Source organism: Chiloscyllium plagiosum, chromosome 5, assembly GCF_004010195.1.
Source record: "Chiloscyllium plagiosum isolate BGI_BamShark_2017 chromosome 5, ASM401019v2, whole genome shotgun sequence".
Classification (NCBI taxonomy): Eukaryota; Metazoa; Chordata; class Chondrichthyes; order Orectolobiformes; family Hemiscylliidae; genus Chiloscyllium; species Chiloscyllium plagiosum.
The window spans coordinates 93,387,692-93,411,474 of record NC_057714.1 but is presented as its reverse complement, the minus strand read 5'-3'; the positions used below and the strand labels follow the sequence as shown (position 1 = coordinate 93,411,474).

General features: G+C 41.7%; 1 long non-coding RNA gene across 2 annotated transcripts in view; it reads right to left on the bottom strand.

The window, feature by feature from the left end:
• LOC122550314 overlaps positions 1-23,783 on the bottom strand; it is a 45,518-nt gene that overhangs the window by 4,005 nt on the left and 17,730 nt on the right. Inside the window, exon 1 of one of the 2 annotated variants that reach the window (XR_006311818.1) lies at positions 11,069-11,121. The exons of the other annotated variant lie outside the window; for it this stretch is intronic. This is a non-coding gene — a long non-coding RNA (uncharacterized LOC122550314). Of the gene's footprint in view, positions 1-11,068; positions 11,122-23,783 lie in introns of those variants that run through there. 2 annotated transcript variants of the gene reach the window in all.

Here is a 23,783-nt window from a genome sequence, read left to right as displayed (position 1 = left end):
CTCCTTGGTCTAACCTGTTCATTATTTCCTTAAAGAATTAGACCATAAGACCATAAGACATAGAAGCGGAAGTAAGGCCATTCGGCCCATCGAGTCCACTCCACCATTCAATCATGGCTGATGGGCATTTCAACTCCACTTACCCGCATTCTCCCCGTAGCCCTTAATTCCAGCAGATTTGTCAGGCTTGACCTTATTTTACCATACATTTCCAAGTATTCAGAAATCTCATCCTTCACAATGGATTCTAAAATCTTACCCACTACCAAGGTTAGACTAATTGGGCCCGTAACTTTCTGTCTTTAACCTTACTCCCTTTTTAAACAGGGTATCAGGTTCGCGATGTTCCATTCCTCTGGTACCCTTACTGACTCTAGCGATTCCTGAAAAATCACCACTAATGCCCCCACTATCTCTTCACCCAACTCCTGTAGAGCGCTGGAGTGTAATCCATCTGGTCCAGGTTATTTATCCACACACTGGCCATTCAGTTTTTCTCGCACCTTCTCCTTGGTGATGGCCACATATTCACTCTGCCCCCTCAATCTCTTGAATCTTTGGGGTATTACTCGTGTTTTTCACTGTGAAGACTGACATGAAGTAATTATTCAATTCCTTGTTCCCCATTACTATCTCTCCAGCAGTCCAATGTGCACTTTTTTCTCTTTTGATCTTGATATATCTAAGGAAACTCCTACAGTCTTCCTTTATATTACTGGCTAGTTTACACTGATATTTAATCTTTTCCCTCCTTATTTCTTCTCTTGTTGACCTCTGTTGGTCTTTGTAAGCTTACTAATCCTCTCGTTTCACATTGCCCTTCACCAAATTACATTCTTTCTCTTTTGCTTGTATGCTATCCCTGATTTCCCTAGTTAGCCATGCTTACCTCATCCTCCCTCTACCATGTTTCTTAGGGATGAATTTTTGCTGTGTCTCCTGAATCACTCTCAGAAACCTCTGCCATTGCTGTTCCACTCTTCATGTCTAATGGCAACCAGGAAACTACTGTCAACTATGGGTGGCACAGTGGCTCAGTGGTTGGCACTGCTGCCTCACAGTGCCAGGGACCTGTGTTCAATTCCCGCCTCGGGCAACTGTCTGTGTGGAGTTTGCACATTCTCCCTGTATCTGCGTGGATTTCCTCCGGGTGCTCCAGTTTCCTCCCACAGTCCAAAGATGTGCAGGTTAGGTGAATTGGCCATGCTAAATTGCCCATAGTGTTAGGTATAGGGCAATGGGTCTGGTTGGGTTGCTCTTCGGAGGGTCGGTATGGACTTGTTGGGCTGAAGAGCCTGTTTCCACACTGTAAGGAATCTAATGAACTGTCATGTTAACCCATCTGTTTCAATAATACCCTTTAAGTAAGTAAGACTGCTGCCCTTACCTAGGTTGGCCTCAATTTGAATTTGGTTGACTCTTTACTGCCATCAGCCAAGGCCTTGCAAGCCATTCATTTGAGAAAACAGATGTCTCAAAAATTGAATGAAATTGGAAGAGCACTTGACATTCATTAAAGCACCAACAAAAGCAAACTCAACCCTGTTGACTCTGCAAAAGTCTTTGCCAACATCTGGTGTAGCATCTCATGTCAAAATTGGGAGAATTGTCCTGCTGACCCAAAAGCAATAGCCTGACATAGTCACATTCACAAAACTGTAGCTTGCACAAAATGTCCCACATAGTACCATCACTTTCCTGGGTATGTACTGACTCACTGGAAAGACAGACCTAGCAGAAGGGGTCGCTCATTAAAATGTGATCAGAAGGAACTTATTCTGGGAGTCTTCAGCATTGACTCTGAGCCTCAAAATCTCATGGCATCAAGTCAATTGCTGTCATGAAGCTTCATGCTAATTACTACACTTAGGGGGAGGTGTTGACCTAATGGTATTATTACTGGACTGTTAATACAGAGACCCCGATTACATTCGGGGGGGGGCGGGGGGCAGGGTTCAAATCCTACCACTGCAGATAGTGGAATTTGAATTTAATAAAATTCTGGAATTAATAGTCCAATGGTAACCACGAATCCATTTCCAATTGTCAGGAAAAAATCAGTCTGGTTCACTAATGTCTTTTAGGGAAGGAAATCTATCATCCTTACCTCGTCTGACCCGCATCTGATTTCAGATCCAGAGCAATGTGGCTTACTCACTTCTGGGCAATTAGGGATGGGTAATAAATGCTGGCCTAGCAAACAATGCGCTCATCCCATGAATGATTTTTTAAAAACCCTTCCTCTCCTCCACCTCTTGGCTGATGCATCTACCCCTTCATGTTGAACACCACTTGGAAGAAGCATTAAGGATGGGAAGTTGAAGAATGAACTTTGGCTTGGTGACCTCAGTGTTTATCACCAAGAATAACACCCTTGGCAACAGCACTACCGATCGAGCTGGTTGAGTCCTAAAGGATGTAACAGTTAGACTGGCAATCAATCACTAACCTGCATACTGCAGATGCATCTGTCCATGACAGTGTTGCTAAGACTGACTGCCGTACAGTCCTTGCGGAGACAAAATCCTACCCTCACATTGAGATTACCTTCTATCATGTTGTGTGACACAATCATCATGCTAAATGTGAAACAGTTCGAGCAACTCAAGACTGGGTATCTATAAGAGACAGTGGACAGTCAACAACAGCAGAATTGTACTCCTGCGCAATCTGTAAACTCATGGCCTGGCATATCTCCCACTCAATCATGATCATCAAGCCAGGGTTCAATGGCACAGTGGCTCAGTGGTTAGCATCGCTGCGTCTCAGCACCAGAGACCAGGGGTTCGATTCCAGCTTCAGGTGACTGTGTGTGTGGAGTTTCCATGTTCTCCCTGTTTCTGCATTGGTTTCCACAAGGTGCTCCAGTTTCCTCCCACAATCCAAAGATATGCAGGTTTGGTGGACTGGCCATGCTATATTACCCATAGTGTTCAGGGATGTGTGGGTTAGGTGTGTTAGCCATGGGAAATGTAGGGTCACAGGGATAGGGTAGGGGTATGGGGATGGGTCTGGGTGGGATACTTCTGGATGGTTGGTGTGGACTTGTTGAGCTGAATGGCCTGTTTCCTCACTACAGGGATTCTATATATACATAAGAGAGTGTAAGAGAGCATACAATGAGCAGCACCATGCATACTCAAAAATAAGGTGTCAACCTGATGAAGCTACGATGCTGGATGTGTTCCACACTCAAAACAGTATAAGCAGCAAGTGAAAGACAGCGCTAAGTCTGTCCACAATCAACGGATCAGACCTAAGCTCTCTAGTTCTTTCCATCCAGTCCTGAATGGTGGTGGACAATTAAACAACTCACTGGAAGAAGAGTTGTGACAAACATCCCGATCCTTACTAATGGGGGAGTCAAGCACGCAAGTGCAAAAGGTAAAGCTGAAGCTTTTGCAGCAATCTTCACTACAGAGGAACTGAACCCATACTGTTTGATTAGATTATATTAGATTACTTCCAGTGTGGAAACAGGCCCTTCGGCCCAACAAGTCCACACCGACCCGCCGAAGCACAACCCACCCAGACCCATTCCCCTACATTTACCCCTTCACCTAACACTATGGGCAATTTAGCATGGCCAATTCACCTAACCTGCACATTTTTGGATTGTGGGAGGAAGCCAGAGCACCCGGAGGAAACCCACGCAGACACGGGAAAAATGTGCAAACTCCACACAGAGAGTGAGGTGGGATTGCTGTGCTTTGCAAATCAGCTGTCTAGCCAACTGAGCTAACTGATTGCTATCCTGGCTGCAATAAATAGGCTGCTGTGTTTTTTTATGTGACAAAAGTAATCACTCTTCAAAAGTATTTAATTGACTGGAAAAATCTCTGTGAGAGTCCCGAGATGGTGAAAAGGGCTATATAAATTCAATATGCGGGAGTATCTCAGCTGATCTGGCAGCATCTGTGGAGAGTTAATATTTCGAGTCCGGTGACTCTTCTTTGGAACACTTTACCTTCTAAGTTCAAAAGCCAAGGTGAAATACGTAGAGTACACAATGATAGCAAGATTGAGAATAGGGACTGTACGGTAATTCAGGAATGATCAAAACCAAATTTCAAAATGCCTGATACTTGTCTAAGTAAAGCAAAGGCCAATTGTCTCGAATGCCACAGTTTAGCTATCACAGGAAAGGTTGAGAATATATTTTCATTTTTAACTTCAATGTAGTGTGGATGTGAGGAAAGAATTTATAGTATGATATATTTGAAGATTAGAAATAGTGAAGAAAATCAGTTCAGAGGAATATTTAACTTTAACTGTTTATTATTTTATGGGATGTGGACATCACTAGCAAGGCCAGCTTTGTTGTCCATCCCTAATTACCCTTGAACTGAGTGGGTTGCTAGGACTGATTCAGAGAGCAATTAATAGCGACTCACATTGATGTCAGCCCGGAGTCATGTGTAGGCCAGATGAGGTAATAGATTTCAGATTCCTTTCTCTGCTGGACATTTGTGAACTAGTTTTGTTTTTCAACAATTGCTAAGAATAGAAGGAGCAGGAGCAGGAATAATTCAGCCCCTTAGTCCTGCTCAGCCATTTGATACAGCCAGGGCTGATCTCATCTTGGCCTCAACTTTACTTTCCTGATCACTCTGCATAACTCTTCAACCCATTCCTAATGAAGATTATGTCTATCTCCTTCTTAAATTTATTCAGTATCCTGGCATCCACCACATTTCACAGATGCATGATTCTCTTCCTCATCTCTGTCCTTAATCTGCTACTCTGTATCCTCAACTATGACTTTCATTCTAGATTATCCTACAAGGGAAACATCGACTCTACATCTACTTAGTCCATCCCCTTGAACATCTTATATTTCCCCTAATTCTTTAAAACTCTGAAGAGTATGGACCTAAGCTGCTCAACCTCTTCAAAAGACGAGCTCTATTTCTGAAATTAATCTAGTGAATCTCTTTTGAACTGCCTCCAATGCAACTCCATCTCTCCTCATGTAACTGGTGCAAAATGCATGCAATACTTCAGGTGCAGTCTTGCCAATCCCTTGTACAATTGCAACAATATTTCCCTACTTTTATACTCTATTGCTTTAGCAATAAATGCCAAAATTCCATTTTGTTCTGAAACTGAACCCGAAAAGTTAACTCTGTTTTCTCTCCACACATGCTGCCAGACCTGCTCAGTTTTTTTCAGCCATTTCTGTTATTGTTTCCACAGTACTTGCTTCTGTTTTCCAAAATTTCATATGACTTCCCGACCACCTATTGCACCTGCAAACTAATTTTCTTTGATTTATGCATGAGGACACTGAGATCCTTATGCACTGAAACACTCTGAAATTTCTCTCCATTCAGATAATAAGCTACCTTTCTATTCTTTTGACCATTGGTAATTTCATGGTTGCTGTTATAGAATCATAGAGTCATAGCAATGTACAGCATGGAAACAGACCCTTTGGTCCAACTCATCCGTGCCAACCAGATATCCTAACCTAATCTAGTCCCATTTGCCAGCACTTGGCCCATATCCCTCGAAACCCTTCCTATTGGGCTAGCTTTTGAAAACAGATTTCAATAACTGAATTTAAATTTCACAAGCTGCCACTTGAACCGCTTTGGATTCCTAGTTGATTGACATTATCACTGCCCCAAAATCTCCCCCTAAGTATTGTAACGTTGATAAAATAGCATTTAGCATTCCAGATTGTGAAAGTGAGGAGACCGGCTTTGTGGTGATGATGGGGTGAGGTTTCCCGATCTTCTGTTGTAACTTTAGCAGGACCTTGGCACAAATTCGAGACAAGTAGCATAAATGATGATTCACATTGATACAAGATTTCTTCTGATTTCCCAGCAAAGTGGCAGATAATTGCTGTGCAAATTCCTGTCAGTTGTTTAGAGTAATGTATTTGTTTATTGTACAACTGTGACTTGTTACAGTCAGGTGACATATGCTGTAAGCTGTTTTCACTTTTGAATGCATAACCATTAAAACACACAATATGAAACATCAGTCATTACCAATAGAAGGCCAAAACAATTAAAGTAACAGTGCACTTTTACATTACACCTTTCATTAGGCACTGGACAAAGAAACAAAAAGGAAGCAGGAAGTCTTGCATTTATAATTTTCTTTGATTTATGTACGAGGACACTGAGATCCCTAAGCACCCCGAAACACTCTGAAATTTCTCTCCATTCAGATAATAAACTACTTTTCTATTCTCCTGACCATTAATAATTTCATGGTCGCTTTCATAACATCAGCACATCTCAATCTGTGTGCAGCAAGATCCTACACACAACAATGTGATAATGATCAGATACACTGCCCTTTAATGAAATGATTAAGCAATGAGTATAAACCAGATCACATTGTTCTTCTTTCAATAGAGCCACAACATCTTTTATGCACACCCAGTAAGGCCAGATGTGGGCTCAGTTTAATATCTCTTCTGAGAGATGGCACCTCTGACAGTGAAGCCTGGATTCTCATACTAGGTTACAGTCCAATGGATTTATTTGGAAGCACTAGCTTTTGGAGCGCTGCTCCTTCATCAGGTGGTCGTGGATCTGATAACCTGGTGTTGTGTGATTTTTAACTTTGTACACCCCAGTCCAACACCGGCACCTCCAAATCATGAGTCTCTGGAGTGAGACTTGAGCTGACAGTCTTGCCTCAGAGGCTGAATCTCAGCTGACACAAGAAAACTAAATAGCTGGAAGCCCAATTTTCAATTAGAGAAGCTAATATAATGTAATATAATGAGTTCAACTCTGACCTTCGGTAAAATCATTTTTTAAGTGAACAATTTGATCAAAGTTCATGCAATGATACCAATGAATAATCTAAGCTTTCTTGAATGCATTATTTCAATAACATTAGAGGGTAGCAATGCCAGTAATGTCTCCACATGGTCATTATACCAAACCATTCAGCTAATCGGGTCTGCTTGGCTGGACTAATGCGTGTTGAAGTTGGATAAATTGTTTTTTAGATCTTATGCTAGTCCATGAGCCAGTCCCTTTGATGTAGTGTTTAATACATGAGACAGTTAAACACTTATTATATTAATTAACAATGAATGCACCATATAATTCTGAATTGACTACATGTGCTGTAAGAGGCTCAGTTAAATGTTGGATATAATGCATCTGGCCTTATTAAAGAACTAATAAAGCTGGCATTTTCTGGGATGGACACAGAGTAAATTAGATAAGACTGAGGTAAGTCATGATCTGCACAAAGTTAATTAATCTCATCCAAGCAGCATTGTTGGAGCTGAAATTGACCTCCATTTGGAGTTAGTAAAGGAAAAATCAGTCAGGCTTCTCCTTCTGCCTGCTGTGTAGCAGTCTCAGCTGGTAGTCTGCTGCTTGAGGATGAGGATAGAAATATCAATAGGTTCATCTGTTGAATCGACTAATCATAGAATAGTTACAGCACAGAAAGAGGCCATTCATCTCAATGTGTTCGCGCTAGCTGTTTGAACTCTGTTGGTTCCAGTCTCCTGTCATTTCTCCAGAGCCGTGCATCTTTTTTATTCTCTGTCAGTAATTATCCAATTCACTTTTGTAGGCCTTGTTTGAAGCTGCTGCCACCAGACTCTGAAGCAGTACAACATGGTCCTAACCATTTGCTGCAGAGGAAAGCTTTTCCTCATGTTGTTTTTGCTTCCACCACCCTTTGATCCCTGATCCTTCTGACTGCAGGAACAATGCTAGCTTATCTTAATCTTTTCTTGTCCGAGGAGAGTAGGAGCAACTTAGTCATAGAGCCATGGAGATATACAGCACGGAAATAGGCCCTTCAGTCCAACTTGTCCATGCCGACCAAATATTCTAAATTGATCTCGTTCCATTTTCCAGCATTTGGCCCATATCCTCTAAATCCTTCCTAATCATATATCTATCCACATGCATTTTAAATGTCATAACTGTACCAGTCTCCACCACTTCCACTGGCAGGTCATTCCACACACATACCACACTCTGTGTGAAAACGTTGCCCCTTAGGTGTCTTTTATATCTTTCCCCCCTCACCCTAAACCTATGCCCTCTAGCTCTGGACTCCCCAACCCCAGGGAAAAGACTTTGTCTATTTACCCTATCCATGCCCTTCATGATTTTATAAACCTCTATTTGGTCACCCCTCAGTCTCTGGTGCTGTGGGGAAAACAGCCCCAGACTATTCAAACTCTCCTATAGATCAAATCCTCCAATCCTGGCAACATCCTTGGAAATCTTTTCTGAATCCTTTCAACTTCTCCTATCTGTGCAGGTGACTAAATTTTCTTGGAACCATTCTCATGGACCTGTTTTGCAATTTGTCTAATGCCCCCACATCTTTCTTAAAATGTGGTTCCCAGAACTGGAATAATTCTGCAATTTAGACAGAACCAGTGTTTTATATAGGTTTTTCGGAACCATAGAGTTATTACAGCGCAGAAGGAAACCCATCAACCTATATGCCTGCATGGATTTTAAACAAAGCATTTCTTGGAAATCACGTAGTTCTAGACAATTGTTGATCTTGGTTGTTTAACTCACTTCAGGGAAATTAATTACACAGAAATTGCTGGTGAAACTCAGCAGGTTTGGTAGCATCTGTAGAGAGAAAACAGAAGGGTCCAGTGACCTTTCAGGAGAACAGGTTCTGATACTGGGAATGGGCTGTTATTTTATTTTAAGTTGTGACCCACAAGGTAGTGAGATTAAAAAAAACAGTGTACTCCTCCCACCTCAGAGTTACCCAAACAAGTTGGTTAAGGACAATTTGGATTCAAATAATCCAAGCTAGTTTCCCTTGATCAATCCACATTTGCTCAAATGACTGTTAATTTTGTCCTGAGCTATTGGGTAGAACCTAATATCCTTCCCTTCAAATGTGGGAAGTGGAACTATTGCGGAGGGAGTGAGCAGATAGCCAAATTCTCACGGCTGGGTATGGGATGTGAAGGCAAGTAGGCAACTGTCCACTAATTAAGTTCCTTAAGAATCATAGAAGAATCATGGAATTCCCCACAGTGTTGAATCATGCCATTCAGCCCAAAGAGCCCACATCAACCCTCCAAAGAGCTTCCTACCCATACCCATTCCCTGCCCTATCCCTGTAACACTGCATTTCCCATGGCTAGCCCACCTAGCCTCATATCTTTTGACTGTAGGAGGAAACTGGAGCAGCCAGAGAAAACCTATGCAGACACAGGGAGAATGTGCAAACTTCCGACAGGCAGTCGTCTGAGGGTAGAATCAAACCGATGTCCCTGGAGCTGTGAGGCAGCAGTGCTAACCACTGTGCTAATCATGCTGTCCCAAGGAGGCAATTAACACCCACTTAAATGCCTCTTTCTGACACTGCTGAGTTTCAACCAGCAGCAGGTGTGGGAATTGTCATTTTGGTAGATCGACAAGCAAAAACCCTGTCTAGTTTTCTTGTAGCCACCTGGGAAGGGTGGTAAGGAGGTGCTCACTGGCAATTCGTTCCAAAGTAAGGGACTCTGCATTTGGAAGATACTTTGAGCTGCACCTCTGATCGTGATGACCCCTGACTGGGACCACAGGACACAAAAATTGGAAAGTTAAATGATACTTGCACAGAAGGAGTCAAAGGAGTAAATGGTATGCCATTGTCCCAGTGACTGCCCCTATGTGATCTCTATCCTGCCATCCAGGGAACTACCTTTCTCCAGGAAGTTAGTGGACTAAAAAAGACTGATTTAGAACACATGGAGGAAACTTAATTAGACAATTGCATACTCCAGTCAAGTGACATTGAATAAATAGTTCTCTATAATAATAGGTATATTAAAAAACATACTTTTAACTTTTATGCAAGGTGTCAAGGTGGTAGTGAGTCACTTTCTAGAGCTGTTCCAGTTAAGTTGTATAAAAACTCCCACAGTGCTGTTAGGGATGGAGTTTCAGGATTCTGAGCCATCAACAGTGAAGGAATTGTGCTGCAGTTTTAAGTTGGAATGGTGTATCACTGAGAGAGGAACTTGCAAGTGGCTGGTGGTCCAATGACTCTGCAGCCTAAGTCTTTACAATGGGAGAGGTCACGGGTTTGGAACGTGGAAGTCAAAGGTCCGTAACACAGGACGTAAAGGTGAGATAACCTAGACTGGCTGTATTTCCTGGTACTATGCATAAGATCCAGAAAGATTGTACATTGTCAGAGGAAAAGGAGACTGCACCAGAACAGGACCACAGTTTCATGAGGTCCAGGAAGGAAAATGAACTTCAGATGGAGTTTAAAAGCCATGCCACATACATTAATCACGGTAAATCATATGGATTACATAATTTGTACTGATAACTAATTAATAAAATGAAGCAACTAATCCGATGCTCTCTGGAGGAGATTTCTTATACAGTCGAACATTCAAAAGTACTTGAGAAACAAAAATAGAAGTTGCTGGAAAAGCTCAGCAGGTCTGGCAGCATCTGAGAAGAGAGATCAGAGGTGACCCTTCCTCAGAGCTTTTGCAGCCGCTTCTGTTTTTGTTTCTGATTTACAGCATCCACAGTATTTTCCGTTTTTATTCTAAAGTACTCGGAGGACTCAAAATCTGCTTTTTCACAGCTGACCTGTTTTAGCCTTTTTAGACAGACTCGGTGAGTGTAACAGAAATCCTTCAGCTAGATCACAGCGATGTATCAGGATAATGCACAACATTAAACATTTATACTAAACTCTATAAAGGGGACAGACTGTTAAACCAAAGGAAACAAAGCTTGGAACTTGAAATGGTACTTGAACAGAAGGAGTCAAAGGTGCAAATGGTATGCCATTGTCCCAGTGCGGATATTTAAATCAAACATCTGATGTTTATTGATCTGTTACATTTAGATTTAAAGCTTAAAGAGCTTTGGTGCCCTACGGGATTAGACTCTGCTCACCACAGAGAATTTTATATGTTGGCAGTTAATGGAACATTTTATACCTATCTCCTTTATTGGCAGAGGACTTTTAATGGAACAAAATTGAAGATTTTTCACTACTTATTGTCACTTATATAAAACTCTGAAAGGAATGGAATGCAATAAGATCACTATGGCACTGATCAGTCTGTGCTTGTATGCCTTACCTAGTCCTGCTGAGATAGCCAACATAGGAAGAAAGGTTCCTGCTGTCTCATGTGCATAGGCTGGAGGGGAATCACAAACTGGGTCTAACCCTATAAACATCTTGAACATAATTGTTACACAAGGCTTTTTTGATTAATTTTATTGACTTTTAATTTCTTATTGTTCCAGGTCTTAACATGCACAGAAAGATGTTCCTGTTTATTTGGCAATCCCCATTTCAATTTGAGTTGGAACTTGCTCAATTCCCTTAAGGATCTAAATAACCTGGAGCAGGCACACATTAGTTACGAGTTCAAACACTCAGTGAATGATTATTTGTAACAATTACTAATCAGTTGATGCATATAGCCAGTATAATTAATATTTTTGCTAGCAGCAATTTGAATGAGTTTGTACATGCTTGAAGTTTTATTTCCTTTCGTTCAATTGTCTGTCCCTTTTGCTTTATGCATATACTTATAGACGATACTGTTGCATTATTGCCTTATTCTTTTGGATGTACAAGAATGTACGGGCTACAAACGTCTTTCTGGTTATTGCTGAGTAGCTTACATAATTAGTCCACATCAGCTGAACTTCTTGAAGGTAAAACAAGTGCAATTAATACACAAGAAATCAGAAGAGATTGAACCGCAAAACAGTAGTTAAAGTACCTAGAATAGATACCAGGATCTTGTTTATATCACTAAGTTATAATTGGGACAACCAGATCTGAGTCAGAGCCCTATGGATTTTCTCTTCTCTTGGATATTTCTGAGGGCGCAGGTGGGAGCATCTATACATTTAGCACTTTAAAGAAAGTTCTAGATACATTTATAAAAAGTCCACGCAGTCTCTTGCAAATCCCACTTGATGCCAGTATTATACTCTGCAGAGTGTTTACCACAAGAACTGTAAAAACTTCATGGGAAGCTTGTACTAGAATCCTCCAGAGTCTGATGAAGAAATAAGTCATGGTGTAGGAAAACTAAAATATGGCTGATGCTGCAAATCTGAAATAAAAACTGGAAGTGCTGGAAATACTCAACAAGTCCAGAAATATCTGCAATGAGAGAGATAGGATCAATGTATTGAATTAATTCTGACTCCTCTTCTTTGTGCTCCTCTCTGCTCTCTCCACAGATGTTGTCAAATCGATTCAATATTCTGGCACATTTGGTTTTTATTTGAGTTATACTGCACATTTATCATCAGTTTCTGTACTATCAACTGATAACATTCGGATTTAGGGCTATCAGAATTTATTTAAAGAGCAATCAAAGCTGAGGTTTAAAGTGGATAGGTATTAAAAAGAAAACTTGCATTTAAATCTCACTTTTCTAGAATTAGGACATTCCAATGTTTGATACCACCAATTTTAGAAGTATGGTTGCTATTGTGATGCAGAAAATGTGCACAGCAAGCTTCCACGAATAGCAGGATTTGTCTTGGTTAGCATTGATCCCTTAATTAATTTTACAAAAATGAAAAAAAAATCAAGTCAGCACTGTAGTAAATTGAGATTTATGCTCATATCAGGAAACAACAACAGGCTGTATTGAACATAATTATATGTAGAGAACGGTATGACAGAACATCTTACGTGGAGCTTAACAAATCAAGTTCTAGTCCCATTGATTTGATGACTCTGTGGCCAAACTTCATTTGCACATGATCAGTATTTGGTCCTAATTATAGTTTACCCTTTGCTTCACATCACCCCACCTCCCCACTACCCCTAGTATTTATTTCTGTGGACTATAAATTATTAAAGCCATTTTTCACCACTGACCATTCCAACCACCCAAAATGTCTGTGGAGAACAAGGAATACCTGTGGGGTCATTCCACCAATCTCATTGAACAGGTGCAAACTTCTTTTCGAGGCAGTGGAGAGATGATGCTTGGCAAACCACCAGAATGAAAGCCTTTGGCCTTTTTTTCTTTTATTCGTTCATGGTACAAGGGCCTTGCTGGCTAGGCCAGCATTTATTGCCCATCCCTAATTGCCCAGAGGGCAGGTGAGAATCAACCACATTGCTGTGTGTCTGGAATCGCATGTAGGCTAGACCAGAGAAGGTTGGCAGATTTCCTTCCCTAAAGGACATGAGTGAACCAGATGGGTTTTCCAACCATTGGTAATGGATTCATAGTAAACATTAGATTCTTAGTTCGAGATATTTTTTGAATTCAAATTCCACCATCTGCCACAATGGAATTTGAGCGCGGATCCCCAGAATGTTACCTGGGTGTCTGGATTAGCAGCCCAGCAATAATGCCACCAGGCCACCGCCTCCCATGTCTCAATCATTAGTCTTAGTCATCAGTGTTTATGTTGTCATAGTTTCTTCCTGAGGATGAAGGTATGCAGGCCTTCCAGCTATCAGATTCTCCTGCACCTTCGATGATGTTATGTACTGCTTGAACAGTATATGATTTCAGTTATCAAGGCTGTGCCAACACTGTGCAACCAGTATCTGTGCCACACTTGGGTGCTCTTTTCTAATCTGGTAGGTCATAGGCCCTGTGCCTGTCACTGAAGGTGCGAGCTTGGTTCATCTGTAATATCTCTCTTGGTGTCAAAGCTGTTCATGGTCCTGCACTGTGGCACTTGTTTCAAGGCTGGGGAAGAGAGGGTTAATTTGTTTTTATCAGAGGCAGGCACAGAGCTAAACAAGTCTGCAGTATTGTGGAGCAATGGTTGAATAAGGCTAGTTGGGGTGGCACGGTGGTTCACAGTGCCAGGAACCTGGACTCAATTCCATCCTCAGGCGACTGTCCGTGTGGTGTTTGCATGTTCTCCCCATGCCTGCACGGGTTTCCTCCGGGTGCTCCAGTTTCTTCCCACAGTCCAAAGATGTGCAGGTTAAGTTGCCCATACAATCCAGGGATATGCAGGCCAGATGGATTAGCCATGGGAAAATGCAGGGTTATAGGGATAGGGTAGGGGAGTGGCTGTAGATGGGATGCTGTTTAGAGGATGAGTGTGGGCTTGATGGGCTAAATGGCCTGCTTCCACTATATATGGGTTCTACAATTAATGTTCTTGGGCACAGATTACTAATCCCACCATGGCAGCTGGTGGAATTTGAAATCAATTTTTAAAATCTGGAATTAAGAATCTGCTGATAACAATGACCACATTGTTGGCAGAGGTGGGTACTGCAGATGCTGGAGATTAGAGTCTAGATTAGAGTGGTGCTGGAAATGCACAGCAGGCCAGGCAGCATCCGAGGAGCAGGAAAATCGACATTTCGGGCAAAAGGCCAAATGAGGCAGGAATGAACATATTGTTGACCGTCAAACAAACCCATCTGCTCACTAATGTCTATCAGGGAAGAAAATCTGCCATCCTCATCTAATGATGGCAAGGGTACAAAATGTACTCTGGCAATTAACATATGTCCCACACAAATGCCAGACAATGACAACCTCCAATGAGAGATGGAGAAAAAGGGAGAAAGGCAGCAAGCACATGGTCTGTAAGGGAGAGAAAGAAAGAAACCCACACTGCTAACTGGCACAGCAGTGAATCTGCTCAGTTACTGCCTTTGGTGTTTGAAGTGATGTATTGCTGGACATCGGAGTGTGTCTAAGAAAACTTAATGAACAGCGAAATTCACAACTGATCTTGGAGGAGCCTGTTATCTTAATCGTTTTAAGTATAGCCTTACTGTAAATTTACAATAGTGAGTAGAGTGGATTCTTTCTTGATTATATGTTTCTATTGGGATCTGTCGCTTGGTTAAATTTTAAAACAGGAGAGGGGCCAGCAGGAGGTCATTATACACATTGGAACCAACGACATAGGAAGGGATAAGGATGAGATTCTGAAGGGAGAATATAGAAAGTTAGGCATGCATTTATAAAGAAGGTCCTCAAGGGGAGCACTATCTGGATTACTCCCTGTGCTATGAGTGAGTGAGAGCAGGAATACGAGGATAGAGCAGATGAATGTGTGGCTGAGGAGCTGACATATGGGAGATGGATTCATATTTTTGGATCATGGGAATCTCTTCTGGGGTACAAGTGACCTGTACGAGAAAGTTGGATTGCACTTGAATTGGAAGGGAGCTAATATACTGGCAGAAAGATTTGCTAGATCTGCTCAGGAGGATTTAAACTAGTAAGGAGAGGGGGGTGGGACCCAAGGAGATACTGAGGAAAGAGATCAATCTGAGACTGGTACAGTTGAGAAAAGAAGTGAGTCAAACAGTCAGGGCAGGCAGGGACAAAGCAGAGAACAAGGTAGGACTGATAAATTAAACTGCCTTATTTCAATGCAAGAGGCCTAACAGGGAAGGCAGATGAACTCAGGGCATGGTTAGCAACATGGGACTGGGATATCATAGCAATTTCTGAAACATGGCTCAGGGATGGGCAGGACTGAGAGCTTAATGTTCCAGGATACAAATGCTATAGGAAGGATAGGAAGGGAGGCAAGAGAGGAGGGGGCGGTGGCATTTTGGATAAGGGATAGCATCACAGCTGCACTGAGAGAGCATATTCCCAGAAATACATCTCGGGAAGTTATTTAAGTTCAACTGAGAAATAAGAAAGAGATTATCAACTTATTGATAGGTGGGAAATTGAGAAACAAATTTGTCAGGAGATCTCAGTTATCTGTAAGAATAATAGGGTGGTTATGGTAAGGGATTTTAACTGGCCAAACATAGACTGGGACTGCCATAGTGTTAAGGGTTTAGATGGAGAGGAATTTGTTTAATATATACAAGAAACATTTCTGAATCAATATGTGATGTACCTACTAGAGAAAGTGCAAAACTTGACCTACTCTTGGGAAATAAGGCAAGGAAGGTGACTGAGGTGTCAGTGGGTGAGCACTTTGGGGCCAGTGACCATAATTCTATTAGTTTTAAAATAGTGATGGAAAAGGATAGATCAGACTGAACAGTTGAAATTATAAATTACAGGAAAGCTAATTCTGATGGTATGAGGCAAGAACTTTCAAAAGCTGATTGGGGGCAGATGTTTGCAGGTAAAGGGATGCTGGAAAATGGGAAGCCTTTAGAAATGAGATAACGAGAGTCCAGAGAAAGTATTTTCCGGTCAGGGTGAAGGAAAGGCTGGATGACCGGAGAAATTGGAGGTTTGGTTAAGAAAAAGAAGAAAGCATATGTCAGGTATAGACTGGATAGAGCAAGTGAATCCTTAGAAGAGTATAAAGACAGTAGGAGTATACTTAAGAGGGAAATCAGGAGGGCAAATAGAGTAAGGGAGAATCCACAGGAGTTTTGCAAATACATTCAGAACAAAAGGGCAACTAGGGAGAGAATAGGGCCCCTCAAAGATCAGCAAAGCAGCCTTTGTGTGGAGCTGCAGGAGATGGGGGAGATACTAAACGATTATTTTGCATCAGTGTTCACTGTGGAGAAGGTCTTGGAAGATATAGAATATAGGGAAATCGATAGTGACATCTTGAAAAATGCCCACATTACAGAGGATAAAGTGCTGGATGTCTTGAAATGCATGAAGGTGGATAAATCCTCAGGACCTGATCAGATTTACCCGAGAACGCTGTGGGACTCTCGGGAAGTGATTGCTGGGCCCCTTGCTGAGATATTTGTATCATTGATAGTCATAGTTGAGGTGCCAGAAGACTGGAGGTTGGCTAACGTGGTCCCATGATTTAATAAAGGTTGTAAGGACAAGCTAGGAAACTATACCCCGGTGAGCCTGACATCAGTGGTGGGCAAGTGTTGAACAGGATTTATATTTGAAAAGGCAAGAACTGATTAGGGATAGTCAAAATGTCTTTGTGCTTGGGAAATAATGTCTTATAAACTTGATTGAGTTTTTTGAAAAACTAACAAAGAGGATTAATGAGGGATGTGATCTTTCTAGACTTCAGGTAAAAACAATGATTGCAGATGCTGGAAACCAGATTCTGGATTAGTGGTGCTGGAAGGGCACAGCCGTTCAGGCAGCACCCAAGGACCAGTAAAATCGATGTTTCAGGCAAAAGCCCTTCATCAGGTTTTCCCTGATGAAGGACTTTTGCCCGAAACGTAGATTTTACTGCTCCTTAGATGCTGCCTGAACTGCTGTGCTCTTTCAGCACCACTAATCCAGAATCTTTCTAGACTTCAGTAAGGCATTCGACAAGGTTCCTCATGGGAGACTAGTTAGCAAGGTTAGATCTCATGAAATGCATGGAGAACTAATAATTTGGATGCAGAACTGGCCCGAAGGTAGAAGATAGATGGTGGTGGTAGAGGGTTGTTTTTCAGACTAGACGCCTGTGACCAGTGGTGTGCTACAATGATCGGTGCTGGGTCCACTAGTTTTCGTTATTTATTTAAATGATTTGGAGAAGAACATAGGAGGTGTAGCTAACACGTTTGCAGATGACTCCAAAATTGGAAGTATATTGGACAGCGAAAAAGGTTACCTCAGATTACAATGGGATCTTGATCAGATGGGCCAATGCGCTGAGGAGTGACAGATGGAGTTTAATTTCAATAAATGCGAAGTGCTGCATTTTGGTAAAGCAAATCAGAGCAGGACTTATACACTTAATGGTAAGGTCCTAGGGAATGTTGGTGAACAAAGAGACCTTGGAGTGCAGGTTCATAGCTCTTTCAAAGTAGAGTTGTAGGTCAATAGGATAATGAAGAAGGTCTTTCATATGCTTTCCTTTATTGGTCAGAGCTTTGAGTAAAGGTGTTGGGAGGTCATGTTGCAGCTGTACAGGACATTGGTTAGGCCACTGTTGGAATATTGCATATAATTCTGGTCTCCTTCCTATCAGAAGGATGTTGTGAACTTGAAAGGGTTCAGAAAAGATGTACAAGGATGTTGCCAGGGTTGGAGGATTTGCGCTATCGTGAGAGGCTGAATAGGCTGGGGCTGTTTTCCCTGGAGCGTCGGAGGCTGAGGGGTGACCTTAGAGGTTTACAAAATTATGAGGGGCATGGATAGGGTAAATAGGCAATGTATTTTCCCTGGGGTGGGGAAAGTCCAGAACTAGAGGGCATAGGTTTAGGGTGAGAGGGAAAAGATATAAAAGAAACCTAAGGGGCAACTTTTTCAAGCAGAGGGTGGTACATGTATAGAATGAGCTGCCAGAGGATGTGGTAGAGGCTAGTACAATTGCGACATTTAAAAGGCATTTGGATGGGTATATGAATAAGAAGGATTTAGAGGGATCTGGGCCAGGTGCTCTCAAATGGGACTGGATTGGGTTGGGATATCTGCACGGCATGGACAAGTTGGACTGAAGGGTCTGTTTTTCCTGCTCTATATCTTGATGACTCTATGACTCTAAGAGACAATCTAACCACCACCCATTGATCGTCAATGGTGCTGCCATCACTGGATCCCCCATTATCAGCATTCTGAGGGTTGATATTCACCAGAAACGCAACTGGACTTGCCACATAAACATAATTGCTATCAATGCAGTTTAGAGGCTCAGAATATTGTAGCGAGTAACTCATCTCCTGACTCTCCAAAGCCTGTTCATAATCTACAATGTTTAAGTCAGGAGTGTGATGGAATACTCCCCACTTGCCTGGATGAGTGCAGCTCCAACAACACTTAAGAAGCTTGACACCATCCAGGACAAAGCAGCCTGCTCAATTGGCACCACATTCACAAACATCCACCCCTCCATCACTGATGCTCATTACCAACAATGTGTACGATCCAACAACACTCAAGAATCTTGACACTTTCCAGGACAGAGCAGCCTGCTCAATTGGCACCACATTAACAAACATCCACTCCACCATCAGTGAAGTTCATTAGCAACAGTGTGTACTATCACAAGATTTTTCACAGAAATTCATCGAAGATCCTTAGATAGCACCTTCCAAACTCAGAACTACTTCCATCAAGGACATCAGATACATGGGAATGCCACCACCTGCAAGCTTCACTCTATGCCACTCACCATCCTCATTTGGAAATATATCGCTGGTTCAAAATCCTGAAATTCTCTTCCAAAGGACATTGTGGGTCAACCTCCAGGACATGGACTGCAGTGGTTCAAGAGGCAGCACACCACGACCATGTCCTCAAGGGCAACTAGGACCAGCAATAAATACTGGCCAGCTACAGACATCCATGTCTCACAAATGAATAAAAAAAGGTTTCATTTATTTGCTTAAATTTAAATTGCCTAATTGTTATGGTGTGATTTGAACTCATCTTGCCAACTGTCTGAACTATTCTAGCTGTCCAGATTATGAGTCCAGTAGTGAACTGCTATCTAATTGTACAATCAAGCTTGAACCATGAGGAATCATTTAATTGAGTTTGAAGAGATTCTGTTAAGTGCAGCCACAGCTACAAGATTACCAATAACATGAAGTCATTATAGATTTTCATTGTGGGGTTTTAAAAAAAACTGCCTTTGTTTTGGTTCAGCCATAAAAAACACAACTCCATTTATATAGACATCACCAAGTTAATTATAAATGATTGTACAGAACATGATCATCAACTAATTCCAAGGCAGGACTAAGACCAGCAAAAAAACAGCTGATACATTATTGATTTTACATCAACAATGTTTTGTTCCGGAGCACTGCACACCAATAGCCAATCAAAGAGACTGCTCCAATCATCCGATGTATTAATTGGCTCACTGCCCAAGGTATCATAACAATTCCTAACCATGTCTGTGAAATGATATGATTCTAGAGTGAATACAATTATGTTTTTGCCTTCTCTCTCCCTCTCATGATACATTCTCTTCCATCATCTCTTACACTGGCTTTCATTATAGGTGTCATATTTCTTTATTCGGCATTTCTTAACATCTGTATGATTCTAATTTTCTGATACATTTTTTTGCACTAAGTTAAATACATCTTCCACAGCCCTCCTCCTTATCTGGACGTGTTTTGGTCTCTACGTTTTGTAGACAGCAATCTTTTGAACTATAAAATACCAAAAAAATTGAAATCATGTGACGCAGCTATATTTCAGCCCTGTCTAATATTTGTGCCTGGCAATTTTCACATGAACTCCAGGACTAATCAGTTCCTTATTTTGAATCCATCTTTAACATGAAATGTCACAGCAGGACCCCATCTACCTAATAGATGGACCTAACGGATTCTACAGCATTGTTGCAAAGAGGAGCAGGATTGTTCTCCTTGATGTCAAGTATTTGTCACCTAACCAGCCTTGCTTCGATAGACTCTGAATTGATTTACTATTGTCACATGTACCTAAAAACAGTGAAATGTTCTATTTTGCAGTACAGGCAGATCATAACATGCAAAGATCATACGATGATAGAACAGAACAAGAAATACAGAATTACGGCTGCAAAGAAGGTGCACATAAAGCAAGGTCAACATTAGATTTGAAATTTTAGAGGTCAATTCAGAAGCCTAATAACAGCAGAGAAGACGCTGTTCTTCAACCTGTTGGTACGTGTGTTTAAGCTATTGTAAATTCTGCCTGACTGAAGAGATTATAACCGGGGTTTGAGGGGTCCTTGATGATGTCGCTTGCCTTTCTGCAGCAATGAGAAGTATAGATGGAGTAAATTAATGGAAGGTTGGCTTGTGTGATGGTCTGGGCTGTGTTCACAACTTTCTATAGTTTCTTTACGGTCCTGGGCAGAGCAGTTGGTGTACCAAGCCGTGATCCATCTGAATAGAGTGCTTTTTATGATGTAACTGGAAAAGTTGGTGAGGATCCTTATGGACATGCTGAATTTCCTTAGCTTCCTGAAGAAGAAAAGATGTTGTTGAGTCTTGAATGTCACATCAATGTGGGCGGTCTAAACAGTTTGATGTAGTATGAGCGTGCCTTCCTCCTTTCTTCCTGAAGTCAATGGCTAGCTCTTCAGTTTTGCTAACATTGAGGGACAGATTGTTATCTTTGCACACCTCATCACCAAGCACTCCATCTCTCTTTCCTGTATTCTAGGCTCTCTGGATATTACCACATTGCTGTTTATGGGACTTTGCTGAGTGAAAATTGGCTGCTGTGAGAAAGCTCTTTCGAGAGTTCTGGAGTTGTGAAAAACATCCCATGAACACACTTTTTTTTTCCTTTTATAGATTCACCAATTTAATTCTGTGTCCCATATTTGAGAAAAAGGAGCCATGTTTGGTGGGGTGAGGGGACGCAAGTATCAGTTAATCCCACTTTGGCTGAATTCTGCATGCCCCCACCTCTGCCAGATGCATTTTCCATGGGATGGGTGAGGCATGCAAGGCGGGGCGTGTAACAACATGCACCTATCCCTGTGCTTGCACCTATCCCAAATTTGAATGTGGTTGCTAAGATCAGCAACTTGCTGCCATATTTAAATCAGTAGTCAAGTATCAATAAGATTGTTAAAAGATCAGTTGACTCCAGCTCACACCATGCAATGGTGGTAAGGGCACTACAGGGAATTGGCAGCTTGATTGGACTCTGTTGTATTGGTCAGAGAGCTGCATTGTTTTCATGAGCCAAGAGCAAGGATGGACCCACATGTACACTCCACCAGAAGCAGACCCGAGCAGTGATGCATACGCAGATACCTATAACTTCTAACTGTAAACTGAACTGTTAAATATATCTGTATAAAAGTTTCAAGAAAACTGAATCGATTTGACTTGTATTACTTACTGATGACAGAAGAAATATGACAATCCAGTCCAATCTATAAAATGCCCCATCAGTGGTTATTATTCAGTTATGGATCTGAAAGTAAAAGTGTGGATTCAATCCACCAACAATTCAGGTGACACCCAGTTACAGCTGCTATTATCTTGGCTTTAGACAGGATGTTCCAATAGACTATTACAGGACAGAATGAGGCCATTTTTGGCCAATTGAGGCTGTTTCCAGAGAAATTCAAATACTCCAAACCCACCCTCTACATTTTCCTTCCTTCACTGCAATTTTTTCTTTCTTTTAAGAATGTTTCTAATTCTCTTTGAAGGCTATTATTGAATCTGTAATGTCATCCTGTCATTTGTGTATTTCAAATTCTTGCTGCTTGTTTCAAAACGTTGCCTTTGGTTCTTGGACTGTTCTTCATTGTACTGCCCTACCCCCCCCCCCCCCTCCCCAACGTGATTTTGTAGTATTGGCAGCAATTCAGTGTCAAACTTGAATGATTGCAAGTAACAGTGAAACTCATTATGATGGCCAAAGTGAACAGAAAATCTGATACATTGATAAGAGAATTGCCATCAGCAGGAGAAGACACACTTCTCAAGAGCTGGTGCCACTAATATATAACCAAAGCACATGCCAATGTAATTTATAATGGTCACACTGTTGAAGAGGTTCCTGTGATTTAGCTTTTCAGATTGCTCATGAAGAATGGCTATTTGGAGGGAAACCAGTGCCTGCAGAATGGAAGTTCAACATAAAGCGTACCAACAGGAGAGGAAGCGCAGAGTAAAAATCGTGGAATGTAGACTTGAGTCATTAAGTATCTTCAACGTTGACTCAGACAGGGTTTAAATCAGCAAGGGAATCAGGAAAAGGTCAGGAAAGTGGAGTTGAGGATTATCAGATAAGCCATCATCTCACTAAATGGATTGAATAGTCCATGACGTTTTTGACATTTTACAGTCTTTGGGAGTTGGAAATATTGGAACCTCTCATTACATGGAACATTCCACAAAGCTGTTCCTGTTCCATTGCCATTTTTTTCAGCAGGTATGCAGAAGAAGCATGCATCTAACTGACAATTCTGCAGTGAAATGATAGCAATCCCAAATGAATTTACTTGTCCTTGTTTTTAGTGGGACCTTGCCGAACACAGATTACCTGTTGTACTTACCTGCATTGCAACAGTGACTATACTTCAATCTACTTTAAAAATTGTTTATGCATATGGCTTATCAATGAGTTGACTTTTGGGAAATTTTGTGTATTTGTTTTATTCTTTCGTGAGATGTGGACATCACTGGATAGGTAAGCATTTGCCCTTGAGAAGGTGGTAGTGAGCTGTTGTTTTTAATGGCTGCAGTCCATCTGGTGCAGGTAACTGTTAGATAAGATGTGCCAGTATTATAATTCAGCACCAGCAAAGGAACAGTAAGGTACTTCCAAGTTCTGATGGCATGAGGAGGGGAAGTTTCAAGTGAAGCAGCTCTTTAACAACAATCCCTGTCCTTCCAATTAAACCTTGATGCCAGGAATAACTATTGAGTATGAGCTAAAGAAACTATATTACAGTGATGTCTGGGACTGTACTGTTCCACAGAATTTCCAGTTCAAAGTTTGGGAGAAGATTTGTAGCTCGGGTGCTCGTTGTTGTGGTTCTGTTCGCCGAGCTGGGAATTTGTGTTGCAGACGTTTTTCCCCCTGTCTAGGTAACATCCTCAGTGCTTGGGACCCTCCTGTGAAGCGCTTCTGTGATCTTTCCTCCGGCATTTATAGTGGTTTGAATCTGCCGCTTCCGGTTGTCAGTTCCAGCTGTCCGCTGCAGTGGTCGGTATATTGGGTCCAGGTCGATGTGCTTATTGATTGAATCTGTGGATGAGTGCCATGCCTCTAGGAATTCCCTGGCTGTTCTCTGTTTGGCTTGTCCTATAATAGTAGTGTTGTCCCAGTCAAACTCATGTTGCTTGTCATCTGAGTGTGTGACTACTAAGTTGGTCGTGTCGTTTCGTGACTAGTTGGCGTTCATGGATGCGGATCGTTAGCTGTCTTCCTGTTTGTCCTATGTAGCGTTTTGTACAGTCCCATGCAAGGACTGTACAAAACACTACATAGGACAAACAGAAAGACAGCTAACGATCCGCAT